At 38.3% G+C, this 18,125-nt stretch overlaps 1 protein-coding gene across 1 annotated transcript in view; it reads right to left on the bottom strand.

Annotated features, from left to right (window-relative positions):
• The window catches only part of Lsamp (limbic system associated membrane protein), a 2,156,433-nt gene extending 2,144,616 nt beyond the window's left edge, over window positions 1-11,817 (bottom strand). The window contains exon 1 of the mRNA XM_087208915.1: window positions 11,421-11,817. The gene's annotated coding sequence lies outside the window, so the exon portion shown is untranslated. The remainder of the gene's footprint in view (window positions 1-11,420) is intronic.
• Window positions 11,818-18,125: the final 6,308 nt, after the last annotated feature.

Consider the following 18,125-nt stretch of genomic DNA (forward strand, 5'->3'; position numbering starts at 1 on the left):
AACACCACACACTGACTTGTGGATTAGCGAAGGGATGGTAAGGGTCACCCTGCCCCAATATGGGAATCTAATAACTTTTGAGGACAGTTGAAGCTCTATAGAAACTACTTTGAACAGGAGAAATTCTATCTAAAATAAGACTATTGACAATGGGAGTAATGTGAATTGAACATATTCTAGAATTGTCCTTGAGTGCTTGAAGAACCTAATGGACAGAAGATGATATAGCATTTAAAATAAGAAACAAGATAAAATATACTAATATTTAAAATGTGCACGTTAGTTTTATGGGTTGCTTTTGTTTAGAATTTTTATACATAAAATATGGCAACTGGAAGATAAAATAAATAATCCACCTTATATCAGAAAACTAATTTTCATTAATACTAAAAACAAGAGTGTATTAATAATCAAAATCTTTTTATTATTTAATGTGAACTAAAAGTAAAAATATAAATACCAGAATTTAAAAACAAAAAGTTGAACTGCTCCTTGTGATAGTTGCAGAATCAATAAGATTGGGGCCTGGGGTGGTCAGGAGTCTATATAAAGGACCTTCAGAAATTAGCTGATGCTAAGCCATGTATAACAAAGCTCAACCCCACATCCTGGTAGTAGAGGGAAATCCAAAGAAATAAATCATATTGTTACTTAATTTTAGAAACAGAAACAATAACAATATGACATCATTAGCAAAGAAAAACTAAATCTAAATAATATACTAGAAATCTAAAAGCTCTTTAGAAATACCCTTGAGTCCATATGGGTCCAGGTAAAAAAAAGTAAAGATGATGATTTCTAATTCAATCATTTTGCATTTATTAGCTGAGATATATTGTAAGGAACATTCCCTTGCTATTTATTAAAAACATTTACATCAGAAAAAAAGTAAAGGCAGAACTCAAGTAAAGTCCTTTACTGATACCTGCTAAAGTATAAGAAATATTCAAAGAAAGAGGGAAAGGAAGTATATATATATATATATATATATATACAAATAGACTTTTAAAATAGCAAGGGTTACAAAATGTGACTTTCGCACACAACCTCGATGGAACTGTGAAATGGCATGCATGGGAGTCAAGAGCCTAATAAATCTGCCCTCAAGAAGGAAAACACATATCCAGGGTAAAAAGGTGAAAGCCAGGAATTCTTTTTGTCTTTCATATTTTAAAGGGACAGCCAGATATCCTAGATATATCTGATCTTTGAAAACAAATTGACAAACCAAATGTAGGCAAGTCATCCGAGCTGTACGACATCCATCTATAAATTCTAAAAGTAACGCAAAGGTGAGACCTTGAGATTGTAGATCAATGTAGATATGCTTTTAAACTGTCACAATTCTAAATAATTTGTAATTTGCCAGAGAGATTTCCCCACAACCAGTCAATGGAAAGGAGCCAGATAAAACTTGCTTTCATAATGAAGTCAAATCCTAGCCAAACCCATTAGAAAAAGATGCTCAGCCCCCTCCAGAGGCAGCACAGTGTAGAAAGTACATTGGATAGGGAGGGGAAGGGAGAAGATCATGACTTGCTATTCCATTGACTAGCATTTTATCACACGTAAATTACTGAACCTTCTAAAACCTATTTCCTCATACTTAAAGGGGTATAATAATCCCTTTAAAAAGACAAAATAACTATGACTGCCAAAGAACAACAACAACTACTATGTTCAGAATTCCCTCTACGTTGCCCAATATGGTGTTAGATGTTTAACATTCAATCCTCAGTCTTCAGCTTGCTTTCTTCCTCACAGGTTAACACTGGTGTGCAAAGAGGTTAACTTCTATGAAATAGTTCCTGAAAATGTAAATTGTTGTGAGTGCACCAGTACTTGTGACAAGATCATGAAATCGATGAACAAGGGTATATCAATGAACAAGAAACCCAGTGTTAAATATTGCCAGAAATACTACAAGGTTTTTGTAAGATGTAATAACTCTGGATTATCTTGTTAGTCAATTACCTAAGGTTGCAAAAACCCACCATGGTCATGAAGCAAGAATAAATTAATTGTGGATGGCATCGTGTCATATTTTCCTATTTTAAAAATAAAAGCACTCACCAAAAATTATTTTCAAGAATAGGGTATTGATGAATAAATTATGATATGGAGCACTATGCAACTATTAAAAGGGATGGTATAGGTGAATATTTAATAATGGAGAAACCCATTTCATGATATGCTATTAAAAGAAAGGAGTAAATCACAAGGTCTGTATGTAAGTCATGTTTCTGGTTTTGTAGTTTATGAATTTATATATATATATATATATGTATATATGTATGTATGTGTGTGTGTGTAAGAGGGATACTGTAATGTTATACAATAAAATACTGAACATATTTCTATAGTTTTGAGAATCTGATTAATTGTTCAGTTTCTTCCTTGTGATCTTCTGTTTTTTTCTCATTTTTCTACAATGAACACATTAATTTGTAATGAGAATTTTTTAAAAGACAGATGATTCTTCAAATCATACTAGGGAAAATTATATTTTCACTCACTCTAAGAATATAAAAAGCCAGCTTCATTTCAGAATGCAACGGGAAGTACTTCAAAGTTTCCTTAGTGTGCCAAGGTTTATTTAACAATATTTTCTCACCATATATTATACAAGAACAGAACTAAACAGATGGCCTACACTGGAAACCCAGCAATCTAGGAAAAGCTATCCTCACTCTACCTACTCATCATATAACACGTACTGCATGCCACACACACTCATTTCTCCTATCACCTTGTTAATAACATACACACATAAACTGTACACAGTTCCCATATATCAAGGTAATCCTGTAGGCCATACACACCTGTGTATATGCCTTCAAGAGATGAGATGGTGGATTTACATTCATCATCTGACACTGATGACTTTTAAAAATTACACGTTTGCCTCACATATTTGTAGATTTTTAGAAAATCTATGTAACTTGGAATTTGTAATAGAAAGGCAAGGTTTGAATTAGACTCTGTATTATGTATGCAAAATTTGCTTCATATTTGTCTTCCAGAAAGAGCATTTTCTTTATGTCATTTCCTTTGTGAACTAATCAATGACCCTTTCTTTCTTTCAGGATCAAGTACCATTGGATCAGCCTAACATCCATGGTTCATCATTTGTCTCCAGAATTCTTTGTTAATACTTCCCAACATAAAATCTTAACTCCAATCAAGCCAGAGCCCACACTATAACTCAAACATAGAGTGAACATTCTTTTCTCTGTTACTCTGTTCCTATCATTTTCCCCGAGGAAAATAGCCTTCATCTTTTTCTTTCTCCCTATAAATCTTCCTACACTTCATTACCAGGCATAATTCTATGTCCATGATTTGGCTCCATAATAAAATAAATTTATTTCAGATTATTTTCCAAATCAGTCTACTTTACATGTTATCATATTTCATTTTTTGGTCTTTAAGAAATGATTTCTTGGGAATATTAGCTACTTAAAAATAAATGAATGAATTAAGCTAAAATGATATGATGAATTAAGCTAAAATTTCTGGTTATATAAATTATTTTAGAAATACAGTATGATACATATCAAAAAGAGCTGATGTTATGATTTTAGTGATGCAATTATAAATAAATGGTGCTGCTGCCAATTATAAAAAAAATTGGCTTTTTTTAATCTGGCCAAAAAATTAGGTCAGCAAGATCTCTTTGAGAAGACCGTTTTTAGAAATTATTTTTTTCTGTATGTACTTGAATTTAATAAAAGTGCATCTCTTTAAAAATAGTATTTAACTCAGCTGCTTTACTAATTAAGACTAGACTCTCCCCAGTCAGAATAAAATCATAGACTCATCTAATTTTTTGAGCTCAAAGACACCATAGAGATTATTTCCAGAATCAGAGAGTAACTTGCCCAAGGCCACATAGGTGGTTAGTCAAACATGAGCTTTCTGTTTAATTCTATAAGCCATGCCCAATTACACTTTTTACTTAGGGCAGGCAGCAGGGAGTAAGGGAAGAACTAGATGAGGAGACAGAAGCCTAGGCTTCAAAGTTAAGCCATTTCACTTGCTTTAAACCCCTTTCCTATGGTACAGAGTAGAAGAAAGAGAAAAGAACCTTACAAAGTTGTTGGTAATAGGTAGATAATAGGTGGCAGATAATACCCATATGTGGCCATTTTAGATCATAAACTGTGCATCCCACCTAACCTGCAGTGGCTGGTTACATCCCTACAGGCCAGGGGTCCTCCTTTAATCAAGCCCTGAAGATTGTGCTCCTAAACCTCTCTCTTCAAAAAATTCAGTCTATCTCTAGTGCTGCAACCTTAGTCCAAGCCATCATTATTGCTGTCATCTAATAAAAGCCTCTTGACAACTCTCTCTGAAATAACACTTCCTTTCCCACACTGTAGCCAGAATTCACTTCCAAAAATTCATGGCTCATGGTACTTTTCCTGCTTGAAAACTCAATGCCTTCCCACAATTTTTCCCCTTAAATCCCAGATCTTCACTGTGCTCTTCAAGGTCCCACAGCCTCTTCTTACTGCACTGCTTCAGGCTTCCCTCCCATCTCTTCCACTTTGGTCTTTGTGCTCCTTCCATTCCTTAAGTTGCTGGAATACACTGTCTCCTTCATGCCTCAAAACCTTCAAAGGACTCCTTCATGTGGGTAAGGCTCTCGCTTTGCCCCTCCTTGCATACCTACTCACCATTCAAACTCCAATTGCAAGTCAATTCCATAAGGAAAACCTTTTTTTTTTTTTTTTAAACTCTGGAAACTTAGCCAGTTCTCCCTAAAATATATTCTTATGGTACCCTAAACTCTTTTATTATAGTCCATTACAATGGTAATTAATATATTATCTTTTAATCATCTGTCTTCTTGCTGTATGGTTTATGAGAGTGTTTGCTTAAGGCTTCATAAATATTTATGGAAGGAAAGAACGAAAAAGAAAGGGAAGGATGGTGATATTCTTGTATATCTACCCACATTCCTTTACATTTCTATTTTGTTTATACCCAAAGTGCGTGCCATAACTACCCATTCTTAGTACTGCTCGCATCATACAAGCAAAAATAACCTGAAACCCAGAATGCCTGTTCTTCTTCCTCCTCAGCAAAAACCACATTATTGCCTAATGGTAAAGATAGGAAATTAAAATTTCAGTAACAAAACCATAGTTGTTAGTAGGAGCAATTTCAAGGCTGCATTATGCTAGCATGGGTTTTGGTCAGGTCAGTGGGATTAGTCTTATCTATGCTACATAAAGCAGAAATCACTAGGCAATTTCCTCTATCCTAGTGCAAAGGGTACTCAGTGGAAAGCTGGCCTGGTCAGGCACTACCTGGACCAGACTGACCCAGCCTGAATGCCCTTAAGAATTAATTCAGAGACAGTTAATATGGGTTTACTCCTAACAACTTCCTGCTCACTGCTTAGGAGATGAAATCACAAATCTTTTCCCCTGGGAATAGGATATGCTTTTGGAGCTTCCACATTAAATGAGAGAGATGTGGCATAAGGGGAAAAAAATCAACCCTCTCTCTCTCCACCCCTTAGAGTACACAGTTGCATTAGGAAAGAGATTTATATAAATTCTTCTTACTTCCTCATAAAATACTTGACATTCATTCAATTTAAAAGTTAAGTTGTATTGCTGGTTTAAATGACCTAATCCTGCACTTGAAATAAGGCTATAAAACATGGGACCATAAATGGTTCCTAAAGAGAACCCCTTAATACCATTGCTATTTCAATGGAAGACAAACATTAATTGTACACATCAACAATGCCAGCATTTCTTTTTGTTTAACTATTTTCTCTGACCTTTCTTCATACCAAAACAAGAAAGGAAGACCACAGAAAAAGGGAAGGGATGGAAGTTATTTGAGCAGATTTCCAGTCTGCTGACACCTCAGTAAGATTAATTAATCTCAGAGACTCTCGTTCTCATTTACTAAACAACAGTGATTCACACAGAGTTACACAGCCACGGTAGCAAAGTTAATTGGAATCTAGATCCACTAACATTTCTTCCTTCCTTCAGCAATTCCTCAGTCCTGCAAGTTAACATATTAAGTAAGATTGTCATGAGCTTACAAAAAAGGAAACAAAGGGTGGTTAGCATGGAATTAAAAAGTGGATGTATGTTTTCTTTCTAATTTTTTGTTCTGGTTGTGTTTTCATTTTAGCTCTTTGAGGAAGGCAAGAAGGAAGAGGCAGCTTATGCAATCCCATGTCAATGCTGGTATCTCCCCTCAGCATTAAATTAGCACTGGGCGCTCAATATGGCTCTCACCCAAGTCTCGAGGAAGAAAGAGGGAGAGGGGAGGGAGAAGGAGAGGGAGAGGGAGAGGGAGAGAGGGAGAGAGAGAGCAGGGAAAATGAGATAGATATGAACACTGGTAAATTCTGTTCAGTACTTGGTGAGAAGCCAAATAATTCCTTTTAACTCTTCTTCTCCAGCAGAAAAAAATAATACATTTACTTAAAGCTTTATAACCTTTAAAGCATGCACCATGACATGAGACAACCACCATTAGACCAATCCAATCAATTAGAGAAGTGAAACTTTGGGTCATTATGTATTTATCAGGAAATTATTAATGAATTCAATACCAGTATGTAAGTTATAATAGGTACCCCTGCATTCTTTCCACTTGACTATCTTCCCTACTTAATGTTCAGAGTAGCTTTCCTTATGTTGGTAGCACAGATACTTTTAAATCTTGCAGAATGGTAGATAATATTGTACATTCTTGGGGAGGGGTAGAGGGACAATGGTATAAACAGAAGGATTATGTGAAAAGAATGTTTATTTCCTGTTTTAAATATGCAAGGTAGGATAGAGAGCTACACAGTGAAGATAATGTACTAAGTAGACAAATACTGATAAAAAAGATCTTCACAGTATATTGTTATAGGCTAGAAGACACAGAGGGTTCAGGATCTGGCCAGAATTTTATAAAATGAATCAGTTTTCTGGGGTTGACAGTTATCAGATGAAAGAAGAAAAGAAATCCTAGGGCATACTGGTCAATTGTTTACTTCCAGGCTGTAGCTTTCTACATTAATACTTATTTTAAAAATTCCTACAAAAGATATTCTATCATTTTTGCAACAAAATGGTACTCTGAGCTGGGGTTTTCTATTACAATTAATAATAATGATCAAAAACTGTGACAAAGTCTTTTGAGACACCTATAAAATTTAGAAAGAAGGTAATACTCAACAAAGGGAAAAGTCTAAATTTTCTCGAATGTTACTGTATCATTTCTAAGTAAGTGATACCAACTGTTTCCTTGGGATGCAAATGTCAAATATAAAGGAACTATGTTCCCTCCATACCCTAAACAGAGGGTCTTTGGGGGAATACAGTCATTTAATCAGTTCTCTGTTTCTAATGGATGCTGATGAATACTTCATTGTCCCTACCACCATTTCTAGCAGAAAACTAGACCTTACAGACAGTGCTTTAACTCTTTATGTTACTTACATGCACAAAATTAGAAACCTTAAGTAAATATTTTCCTTTGGTATTTGATATTGTGGTCAGTGTTAAACCAGCATGTACTCTTGCTCTAAAAAATATTTCTTGAAGGGTCTTACTTTTAGCCATTTTCAGAGGAGGCTATCTAAAACCTTTGAAAGAGTTTCCCCAAATCATCTGCAAATCATTCACATTGGAATTGTTTGGGAAGAGAAGTAGGTAGCACTGTCGCAAGCCAAGTAAGGAATAGCTCTTGAAAGATGTCATGTAAAGGAACCTTCAAAGTGCTTGGGAACATGCTTGCACACTAGGTATTTCTGCAAAGCCCTCACTGAGCAGTGAGGCTTGTGGCTTGGGGTGGGTGCGCTGCCTCTGACACCCTGCAAGTACACTCTTCTGACCACAGAGCAGTCCAAGTCTGGCTGCAGGCAGAAGCCAAGGTGACCTTCATGCCCAGATGAACCTGAGGCAGGGGTGGGCCAAGTCGAGTTCGTCTCTTCTGCTGTCCCCAAAGGGCACAGGTTCTGCCATCCCAGATGCCAAAGGGAGAAAATAGTGCCAACCTCAGAGCAAAGCAGTGGCTGCTCTCTGGCTCTGGAGCATGAGAAAGAATGGACAGATGCCAGATGCAAGGAGATCCAGACAGATCTGAGCCAATGGTACAGGGGTTTCCAAATAAACCAGGCTCAAATGCAGGGCCCTGAATAGGGTGTTTTTGTTTGTTGTTTGTTTCCCTTTACTTTACAAATAACCCCAGTCGAACTCTTTTCTCTTTGCTTGCTCAAGGTTACAGGTAAATGTGAAGATAACAGAACCATCCTATGTGTCTACAAAACTTTCTTTGGGGAACCTTAAACCTTCACCAACAGTAGTTTATTAATACTACATTACATTATAGTACAGTTATCAGGAAAAGACAAAACCTGGCTAATCCACTATGTACCTTTCTCACCAAGTCTTCATTGCTTAATGTTAGAAGTTATTCCTATCATTATCAGAATGATATTGAGTAATTATGTGATGACATCACATGGCTGAATATAATCAACTACATTAAACCAATCTAGAGTATTTGTAGAAAGAGTCCAAGAAAAATTATAGATTTTTATTCATATGTAAATATATTTTGGATGATCTACTTCAAAATAATGATCATTATCTCATCACCAAGAAACAAAATACAATTTTTACTGAGAACTCACCAATATATCTGACTTGCCCATGGCCACAAAGTAGTGTGGTGCCTCAGTTCACAGACTCTTCTATTTGCAAATAATTTGGTTCACAAACAGAAGCATTTGGCAAAATTTTGTTTTTGTTTTCAAAGTCTGCATTGGGTGGCAAAAGAAACATGACCATCTTTCCCACATGAACATGAATGTGGCCATCTTCTCCAAAATCATGGAACAAATTAAGTTCATCGACCTAGGTACCACTGTAATGACAATCTTCAGTCTCTGCTCATGGGGTCAGGCCAAATTATTCAGTAAACATCCCTCACCTCAGCATCATATCCCAACATATTGGCATTAAACATTTTTTAACAAATAGAATCCCAATTAAAAATGAACACAGATAAGCATTCATCTATGAATCAATGAAGTCAGTCACAAGAAACTGAAGTAACTATGTTGCAGATAGGATGATTGCAAAGGCACACATTGGGACACTGAGAAGTGTGGGTATATGTGTGCTTGCATGCATTTATTCTTGCTGGTGCATGCACTGGAACATCCAGATATACAAGAGGGAAGACAGCATGTTTCCAGACAGCCAGTACCACACTTGCAACAATGATAGCAGGAGGAAAGAGTGTGTTTAGCTACTGTCAGTAGAGACTGCATATTTCTTAGCCACATCTGGCTGCACTCCTTCTCCTCCTATCCCATTTCTCAAAGTTACTGCTACCTGGTCTCTTACCACACATCAGCAGATTCTAAAACAGGAGAGTGTCCCATGATTCACTGATTTCTTTTTAGCAAACCTTGAAAACTCCCCTTTGGAAATAACTATTTCCTCACAGAAAAAAAAAAAAACTGTCTACTTTGCCAAAATGATGTCGGATACCCCATTTCAAAGAACTGCCACTACAGTTAACTTTGGTCTCACTCAAGGAGATCATCTGGCTTCACTTTTTCTAATGGAAGACCCTCTGAAATATAATTATCTGGTGTGATGCTCCATTAGACCTTTCTCATCCTTTAGAAGTGTCGTCTAACATCAGCTCAGCACTGATCTGCCCTTCAGCCTTGTGACCCCATGGTTATATAATGAATATTCCACAGTTTTACTTAAACTTAAGAGAAGCAGGTATTAGTGACTTCATCCTTAGCATTTTATCTGAAGAGCTAAGTTCCTACAGTTAAATGGAAGAGGACGGAAAGGGATTAACCTCTGGTGCTGGCATAGTACAGTCAGGACGTTAATGTCTCAGGATGAAAAAGCTGAATTGCAGCAATATCTGAAATCACAGAGAAGGTCTTGAGAGCTTGGAAGGAAAAAATTGTGAAGGAATAAAGTGTAAAAAGCTGAAGCTGGATTGGAATCATTTTTCATGCAGATATGCTCAGTAGAATTGTGACTTACAAGACCTCACGATTTAGATAGAGGAGAAATGGGTCACCAAGTTCGAGATGGGGAAGTTTTCAGAACCTGTAACTTGTAATTGTACTATAGGTGAGTTCCAGCTGCTCCTCTATGTGCTTCAAAATATACCTTCAACATAGTATTTATTTACTTCTGATACTTCAATCAGTAAACAGCCAGGAATCTTCTCTTTCCATTTGGCAAGAGGGTTCTATAGCTACGCAAATTATCCTCCAGCAATGAAAAATGAAATGCACAAATGTAACATTGGCAACCAGCTGTCAGAAGAAAATCAAGAGGAGGATTGTCACTCTGATTTTTTCATAGTGAGTGTTCATGAGTGGACTGGGATGTGTGTTTGTGAGTCCAAGTGTGCACAAGTATGTGTAAATGAAGAGGTTTGCATGTTCAGTAGCATGAGAAATGTGAGCGGGTGCAGGTCCTAATGATGGCAGAATGCCCAGACATGAAGATGTAGTAGAACCATCAATGGTCGTGCAAGCTTTCCATTGCTAATTGTGCAAAGCCTCCCTCACGGTCTAAAGAGATATGTATTTCTATACTGGAACGACATCTTGTACTGTACGCATATTTAACATATATGAGAGCTGTGCACAACAGTGTGGAAGTGAGATGCAAACAGTATGTATTATTCGTTTTCATTTTTAACGTTCATGAATTCACTTCACCTTCTCACCAAAACAGAGACATAAAACCCCTTCAAAGTAAATACCCAGCACTAGCTATTTAATCCTCCAAACATGAAGCGCATTGACCATTCTGAGCCAGCACAGCTATTAACCCTTGAATTCTCAAATATTCTCATTCATAGCCCCCCCCCCGACAACCCCCATCCCTCCCACAACTATCTCAGAGCAGAAGGGGGGGGCATGTTTTGCCAGGCGATGCAAGTACAGGTGCCAACTGGATACCCGGTCTCCTCCTAAACTTAATGCCAATTCCCTCCTGAAAGAGCAGGAATGCAGTGGTATCAGCACCGGGGACGCAGGGACAGCGAATGCCAGGGCAGCGGGCAGCGCTCGGAGTTTACAGAGGAACAAGCCCAGCTCGCCTCTCTTCCCACCAGCTCCCGCCGCTGCCAACACATACACACACACACACACACACACACGCGCGCGCGCACACACCACTCTTCGGCCCCCAGCACACACCACACGGCGGCTCGGATCTCCCCTGTAGCACCGCGATTGCAGCAAGTCCGCCGCACGCTCGCACGCCCGGACCCAGGCTGGACGCAGAGTCCCGCTCTGGCAGGAGCGCAGCGCACCGCGGGACTTGTCCGTAACCGGCTCCGTCCCACCCCGCCATCCGCGCCGCCGGCAAGAGGCCAGCGAGGTCAGGACCCTCCCCTACCTTGGAAGGAGAAGAGGGACAAGAAGAAGCCCAGCACCCAGACGCTGTGCAGCCAGTAGGTGCTCATGTCTCCGCCGCGCCTGCTGCTCCCTCGCGCGCTCAAGCTCTCTAGTAAAACGCGCCGCTCGTTTCTTTCGTTTTCCCTCCGGGTCTCGCAGCTCCGGCAACCCGGACAGACGATGCTCTTGCCGCACGACGGACGGATCCAGGCACAGCCTCGCTGTCCTCTCCGAGAGCAGGGCGCGAGCCGGGGTCTGGGACGGACGGACGCTGGGAGCCTGCGTCTGGTGTCAACACAGCGCGCTCCCTTTTCCCTCAAGCTCTCCCTCTCCTCTTTCCTATCCTCCTCTCCCTCACTCCCCTGCAGCTTCAACTAAATGAGACTGTACTTAAACAAGCAGCGCCTTATAGGACCGGGAACGGAGCCGAAAGGGCCCCGCTACTGCCATCTAGTGCGCACATCCTGCTATCGCCGCCGCCCTGCGCTTGCTGTGTGTCCCGGCGAGGTCCAGCCACCGCAGCTGAAGCCCCTTTGCTTTCAGCAAACGCAGGTGAAGTTCTTGCCTTCCGGAGTCCTTGACTTGACCTTGTTTCCCCCGACGTCGTGATGTCCTCCTTTTCACGAGGAAACGCGTGGAACACACTACCCGTGCATCTTCATTACCTCTTTACTTCTTTTCCCTCCAAAATGTCCCTTTTGCTCCCAGCAACTATGTGGAAAGGCTCCTTCAGATGTCACCATGACCTCCAACTATGAAGTCCAATGGTCCTTTGAAGCCCCATGTCATATGATTTCGACGCTTAATTTTACATTATTTATCATTCCTTTTTACTTGATTTCAAATCATTGGGTCAAAGTTCTGGTTTTTGTTTTTTTTTTTTAACCTTCCGGCTGAGTCCTCTGCTCTTCCTTGTTTATAACTTGTTATGTTTCCTTGTTATTTTTCCTTAAGTTATTTGGATATAAAACACACCGTTTATGGTTACTCCAAGATGAAAATCTCCATTCACTTTGCCCTTGGCCCTCAGAAAAAAATCCTTTCTCAGTATCAAGCATCTTCCACTGAATAACTAAGGGAAAGTTTGAAGCTGGTGATCAGAGACCAAATGCACCCCATTTACCTGATTGAGAATCAGAATAGATAGGTTCCGGGTGTTCATTGTGGCCTCCACTCGCTGGGGATCTTAACCAAGTTATTCAATTTCTGAATTTCATTTTATTCACTAGTGAAATCAGAGACTTGAATTCCATTATGATATCTCAATCCATTCTAACTCTGCTTGTAATCTTTATACCAAGTTTTTAACCTTGGCACAGCTGACATGTTGTACCAGGTAATTCTTCCCTGTGGGAGACTGAATGGTGCACTAGAGTATGTTCAGCAGCATCACTTGCCCCTATTCCACTAGTTATGACAGCCAAAACCATCCTCAGCAATTGCAAATGATCCCAGAGGAAAGACTGCCCCAAATTGAGAATCTCTGCTTTATACTTACTGCTCTTTGCTTTCAGGAATTACTCCTCATTGAAAACATCCTTGTTTCTTCCAGAAGAATCAACCAGGTCCATAGGTTCATCCTTTTAGAAGTATTTCACCAGTTCAGTTGGTCATCAATTTCAGTTGTTCATCAGTGAGAATGTGGGTAAGCTGTCTTTGTTTTTCAGCTTTAGTGCCACCATTTTTATAATAGATTACACATCTGTTGTGCACAATGCCTTCCAAAATACTTTAATTATCAATTTGAATCTCCTGACACAATTATGATATATTTAAGGGCAATATTAGCTCTTATTTATATTAATTATTATTAATTGTCATATATGCAGACAAAGAAAAGTTAAGTGACTTTTCTTAAGGCATGCAACAAGGTAGTGACAGTAACATCCAACATCCGCAGAGCTGAGGGAAGTTATCGACTCTAGCCTTGTTTCTAACCTTTCCCCTGAGGTTTACCTCATAGCCAATCTCTGTCCTTATTCCCTGCTCTAGTCTATGCCTTTCTACCAGGTGAATCCTTTAATACTTTTTCAAGACTGTCACCTATTTATAGTAACAGCAGAGGCCCATGATCTTCAGATTATATATAAGAAACACTTGGGGGCTCAGAAAAACTATTAATATATGACCCCACTCTAGATCAATTAGTTCTAGATCTGTGTAGTGGGGTCCTGGGATTAGTAATTGTTTGTTTGTTTGTTTAAAATCCCAGGTCATTCTCATCTGCAGCTAAAGCTAAGAAACTGTGGCTACCAGATTGAATTCAGCCTTCAATTTTAACTCATTACTCTGATGTGACTCATCTGCCTCTGATATTATAAATTCCCATTCTCTTTTTCTATCCCCAATGGAGATCTGCTTTTCCAAATTACTCAACCTTCCTTTTGTTTCTGAATGTGCTTCATTCACTTCCCGTTTGTCTTGCCAAGACTGCATTACTCTCAGGAGGCCAATGGCCTTGTGTTCAGCATATGTACTTTGAAGCTAGAACTAGATGGATCCAAGTCTTTGCCTCTAACAAACTTTGAGGCCTTGGAAAGATCTCAAAGGACTTTCCTGAGTCCTTTCATGAGGTGATTAATAAATAAATACTGTGTAGCAGTGTCATTTTTCAAAGATCACCTTAGATTCCTTCGATGTTAATGTATACCTTAATAAAATCTACTCAATTGGAGGACTCAGATACAAGAGAATCACTTAGTTCATATATTAAAATTCTAAACTACTTAGGTGCACCCCAAACTAATGCAGTGACATATTTGGATACCGGAGTTGAGGAATTCACATTTTACTCCTATCTCTAGGTGATTTCTGTCCTCTCTTATGATTGAGATATTGTCTAAAATCCACTAAGAATTAAGAGTTATGAAAAATGAGTAAGCTCATCTACTCATTTCCCAACCTTTTCAGCCAAATAATTTCTTGGGCTATCTTGTGCATTGTGGGATATTTGGTAATGTAATATCTATCTACCCATTAGATTTCCTTAGCACACTTCCCTTCTACACAATTTGTAACAGCCAAATATCTCTGTAAATTCTACATGTGGTGTTGAAACTAACCCCCTATCAGATAGTGGAGAACCCCTCATCTAGTCCACACTTCCTTATTAGAAAAAGAACCTCTGTCCCAGGGAAATTCTTGAACTGCTGAGTCATAGTTTGGATTTGGTTTTGCCAGAATCAGAAACCAGGTTGCATCATAGTTTGTAATCTCCCCACATTACGCTTAAAAGACTTTCAAAAATTAAGCTATCTCAAATTTGTTCTTGGTGTCTCAATTATTCTATGCCTGCAACATATACATTTTTATCTATAGATATTTTATTCTATATTGTTTTAAAGGATCAATCTCTAAATTAGTCACTATGTCCATATAATATTTTTCCAAGTTTATTGTAAATAACTTTCCAATTATCTTGGGCTGACATTTCTTGAATGCAGCTAGCAAATGAATAATAACTTGTTTCTATGGAGCCAGAAAGAGCTTATGCATTCATCAGTTATCCAAATATCTTTATCAGCAATTGATTAAATGTAATATGTGCCTTGGGATTGTTTTCATAAGTATTCTTTCCAGGGAAAAAATTATGCCTCCTTCTATTTCTGCCCATACCTTTCACTTTAGGGGTGTGTGTGGGGGGTAGGGGGGTCATTGCTTGCGACAAGGAAAAGTGTTTGTCAGTTGGGCTGGATGAAGCCCCTTGTAGAAATTTCATAAGATGAAGACAGATCCAATCCTTGGATTCTTTAATTTTGGTGTGGATTGAGGTACCAGTCACTTTAATACATTACCAGAGTGCAAGAAACTCTGAACTTGAAGATTTATATGTGTGTGTGTGTGTGTGTGTGACTGTGTGTGTGTTTGTTGAAATTTTCTAAATGTATCCATTTGCCCACATTATGTGAAATTCAGTTTATGAATGATATCCTTATTAATATCACTCAGGAGCGCACCACACACACATACATGCATATGTATAAATATGTACAAATTATGTAATTCTCCATCACCACTATTTCATGTACAAAGGCACATATTGTATAAAAAATGAATCATAAGCAAAGAAACCCTTTCTAGCTTTTTTTATGCCAGCAGCATTTTATTTTCTTCCCTGAAGCTGCCTTCCAATCCAACAATATCTCAAAGTTTATAAAGCTTGTCAACTTGCATTGCTAATTCTCAGTGATGGGATTGTAATTTACTCTGGGAAGCCTTCCTGTATTACAGCTAAATCATTTATATCCTATCCAATGATTATGTTTTGATGGGTTAAGGAATTCTTAGAAATACACCCCCATCCTATACCTTTACATTAGTTGGATTCTCTTTGAGTAATAGAAGCCAAAAGAAAAAAGAAAATAAGAATCTTTCATTGTAGATACATTAGTTTTATATCTGTAGAAGTGCCTTTGTCCAGAGGCCCCTTAGGATGGTATACCCGGGAACTGAACCAAAAAAAGAAAAGATTATTTTTTTAACAGATGGATTGCCTATTTTTACTTTTCCTACATTAGAGCTTCCCCCCGAAAAACTAGAGCAATATACAACTGTCATTCATTCCTGCCTGTATCATACTCCGACTGCTTGACTTTAGGCAGAAGAAGGTGACAGGCACAATGTCTGCCATAATAGACTTTGCAATCTGGCCTGCAGGTTTCTCTTTACTCTCCCAATGTCTGCCAGATCTGTTTTCATGGACCTTGGAAATAGCTACATAATTTATGTGTATTCAATAAATGAAGAAGAACACAAATTTTTGTGGCTATCTGAAATGAGGTAAGTGAAACTCTAGAAAGAAAAGCATAAAGTAGGTAATTGTATTCTAATAATACCTATAATTGTGAGGTGACTTCACATCCATGATCTCATTAATACAGCAATGAAGAAAATTTCAGAAGATAGGAATATCTCTTCCTGCCTTTGAATTACTTTACCCTAGAAGTTTACAGATTAAAAAAAAAGGAATGCTGAGTTTGATGTGTCAAGAAGCTAAACAGAAGAGCTTCAAGTGAAAGAACTTCAGTGCTTGGAGGGACTCAGAAGAGACAGAAAGATATGGAAGAAAAGTCCAGCTGTAGCATCAGACGGATGCGGGGTTTCCACTCACCAGCCATGGGACTGCAGGTACATAACCTAACTTCTGAGCTCTCGTTCTTTCTAATTCTCTCTAAAGGCATAGGAGGGATCAACTGAACTAAGATGTATACAATTCCACACATACATTAAGTATTTGTAAATATATTAATTAAAATTAATTCATGCCTACATCAAATAACACAACCCATCTTCTGTGTTTCCCTAATTTCAACCCCTCTTCCAATTTTACAGAACAATGTGCCCCGAAGTCACACAGTAAACAAAACAACATAATACAATTTGGTACATCTGTAGGGCTGAAGTTTTCCCAATGGCCCTCTTCCATAAAATAAGACTTTCCCTTGAGTGTTATAATTTTTGAACTATTTACAGAAATCTAGAGGAAAACTCTAAAGTTTAAAATATATAAGGATTGGTTAATTTTAATACAGCCTGGGGTCATTTGAGTCAAGACATTAGGTCCTATGCAATGAAGAACTTTTCTAAAGTAGGAGATTGACAGGTATCAGAAATAAAACAGCTATAATATGCCCCCTTTGAATCAAAATAACTTCATTCCCTTAAAATATCCCCATTTGCAACTGAAAAGAAAATAAACTATTCTGGCTGAAGAAATTGCTTTTGCCATTAGGATGCAAATGGCCAGGCAAATTTGTTGCCCAATAAATCTTTTGGGGCATTATATAGACATAGTCTTAGAATTTGTAAAGCCTAAGCTATAAAAGCAAATCACATAAAAAAGAAGAAGCTATACATTCCACATTTGTATGACACATTTGTACATAAGGATCATGGGGACAAAACATCCTCTTAAGAACAAGAAATTGCAGGACTCAAAAAGAGTTAGAAAGGCTCCTGGGTTTCGGCTGCTTGTTCCTTCTGGTTATATTATGGTTTCAACAATTAATGGAATGCCATAGCAGGAAATGCTGACTTCCATTGAGCAGTATGGATAAGTATACACTTCTTCATCCTCAGACCCTGTATTATTTCCTGTCCAAGATGAGAGTATAAGAATAAAACGAACTTGCAAGAGAAACTTTTGGCTGTGGTTTGTGTTTCAAAAACCAGGAAAGGGGGATTTGAATTCAGAATAGACAAAAATGAGCTTCTACAGTTCAGACCTAAAATGTGCCCCTAGGAAAAACGATGATAGAATGTAGTGGAACATTTAGAAAGTGGAACCTAGTTAGAGCAAGTTAGGTCATTCGGGATGTGTCAATAAAGGCAATATTTGAGACCCTGGCCTCTCTCTCTCTTTCTGTCTCACACTTTCACTCATTCTCACTTTCCCAGCTACCATGATTGGAACATTTTGCTCCTGATACGTTCCCTGCCATGATGTGGAATTTCCTCAAAGGCTGAAGAGCAGTGCACAAAGTGATCATGAAACTGAGCTGAAATACATTTTTCCCTTTTTGTTTATCTCAGGTATCTTGTTACAGTAATAGAAAGCTGACTAATATGCTAGATCTGTATAGGACCTTGTCATTTGAGCATCCTCCCCTTCACTAATGAGCAAACAGACTGAGAAAAGCTGTCACAATCTTCAAAGAGCTGTCTTTATGCAAATCAAGGTGCTTCATACTTGTTCAACCTTATCTCT

Source organism: Heterocephalus glaber, unplaced genomic scaffold (genome assembly GCF_053883595.1).
Source record: "Heterocephalus glaber isolate CG9 unplaced genomic scaffold, H.glaber_assembly_v1.0 deba00000122, whole genome shotgun sequence".
In the NCBI taxonomy this organism is placed as follows: domain Eukaryota; kingdom Metazoa; phylum Chordata; class Mammalia; order Rodentia; family Bathyergidae; genus Heterocephalus; species Heterocephalus glaber.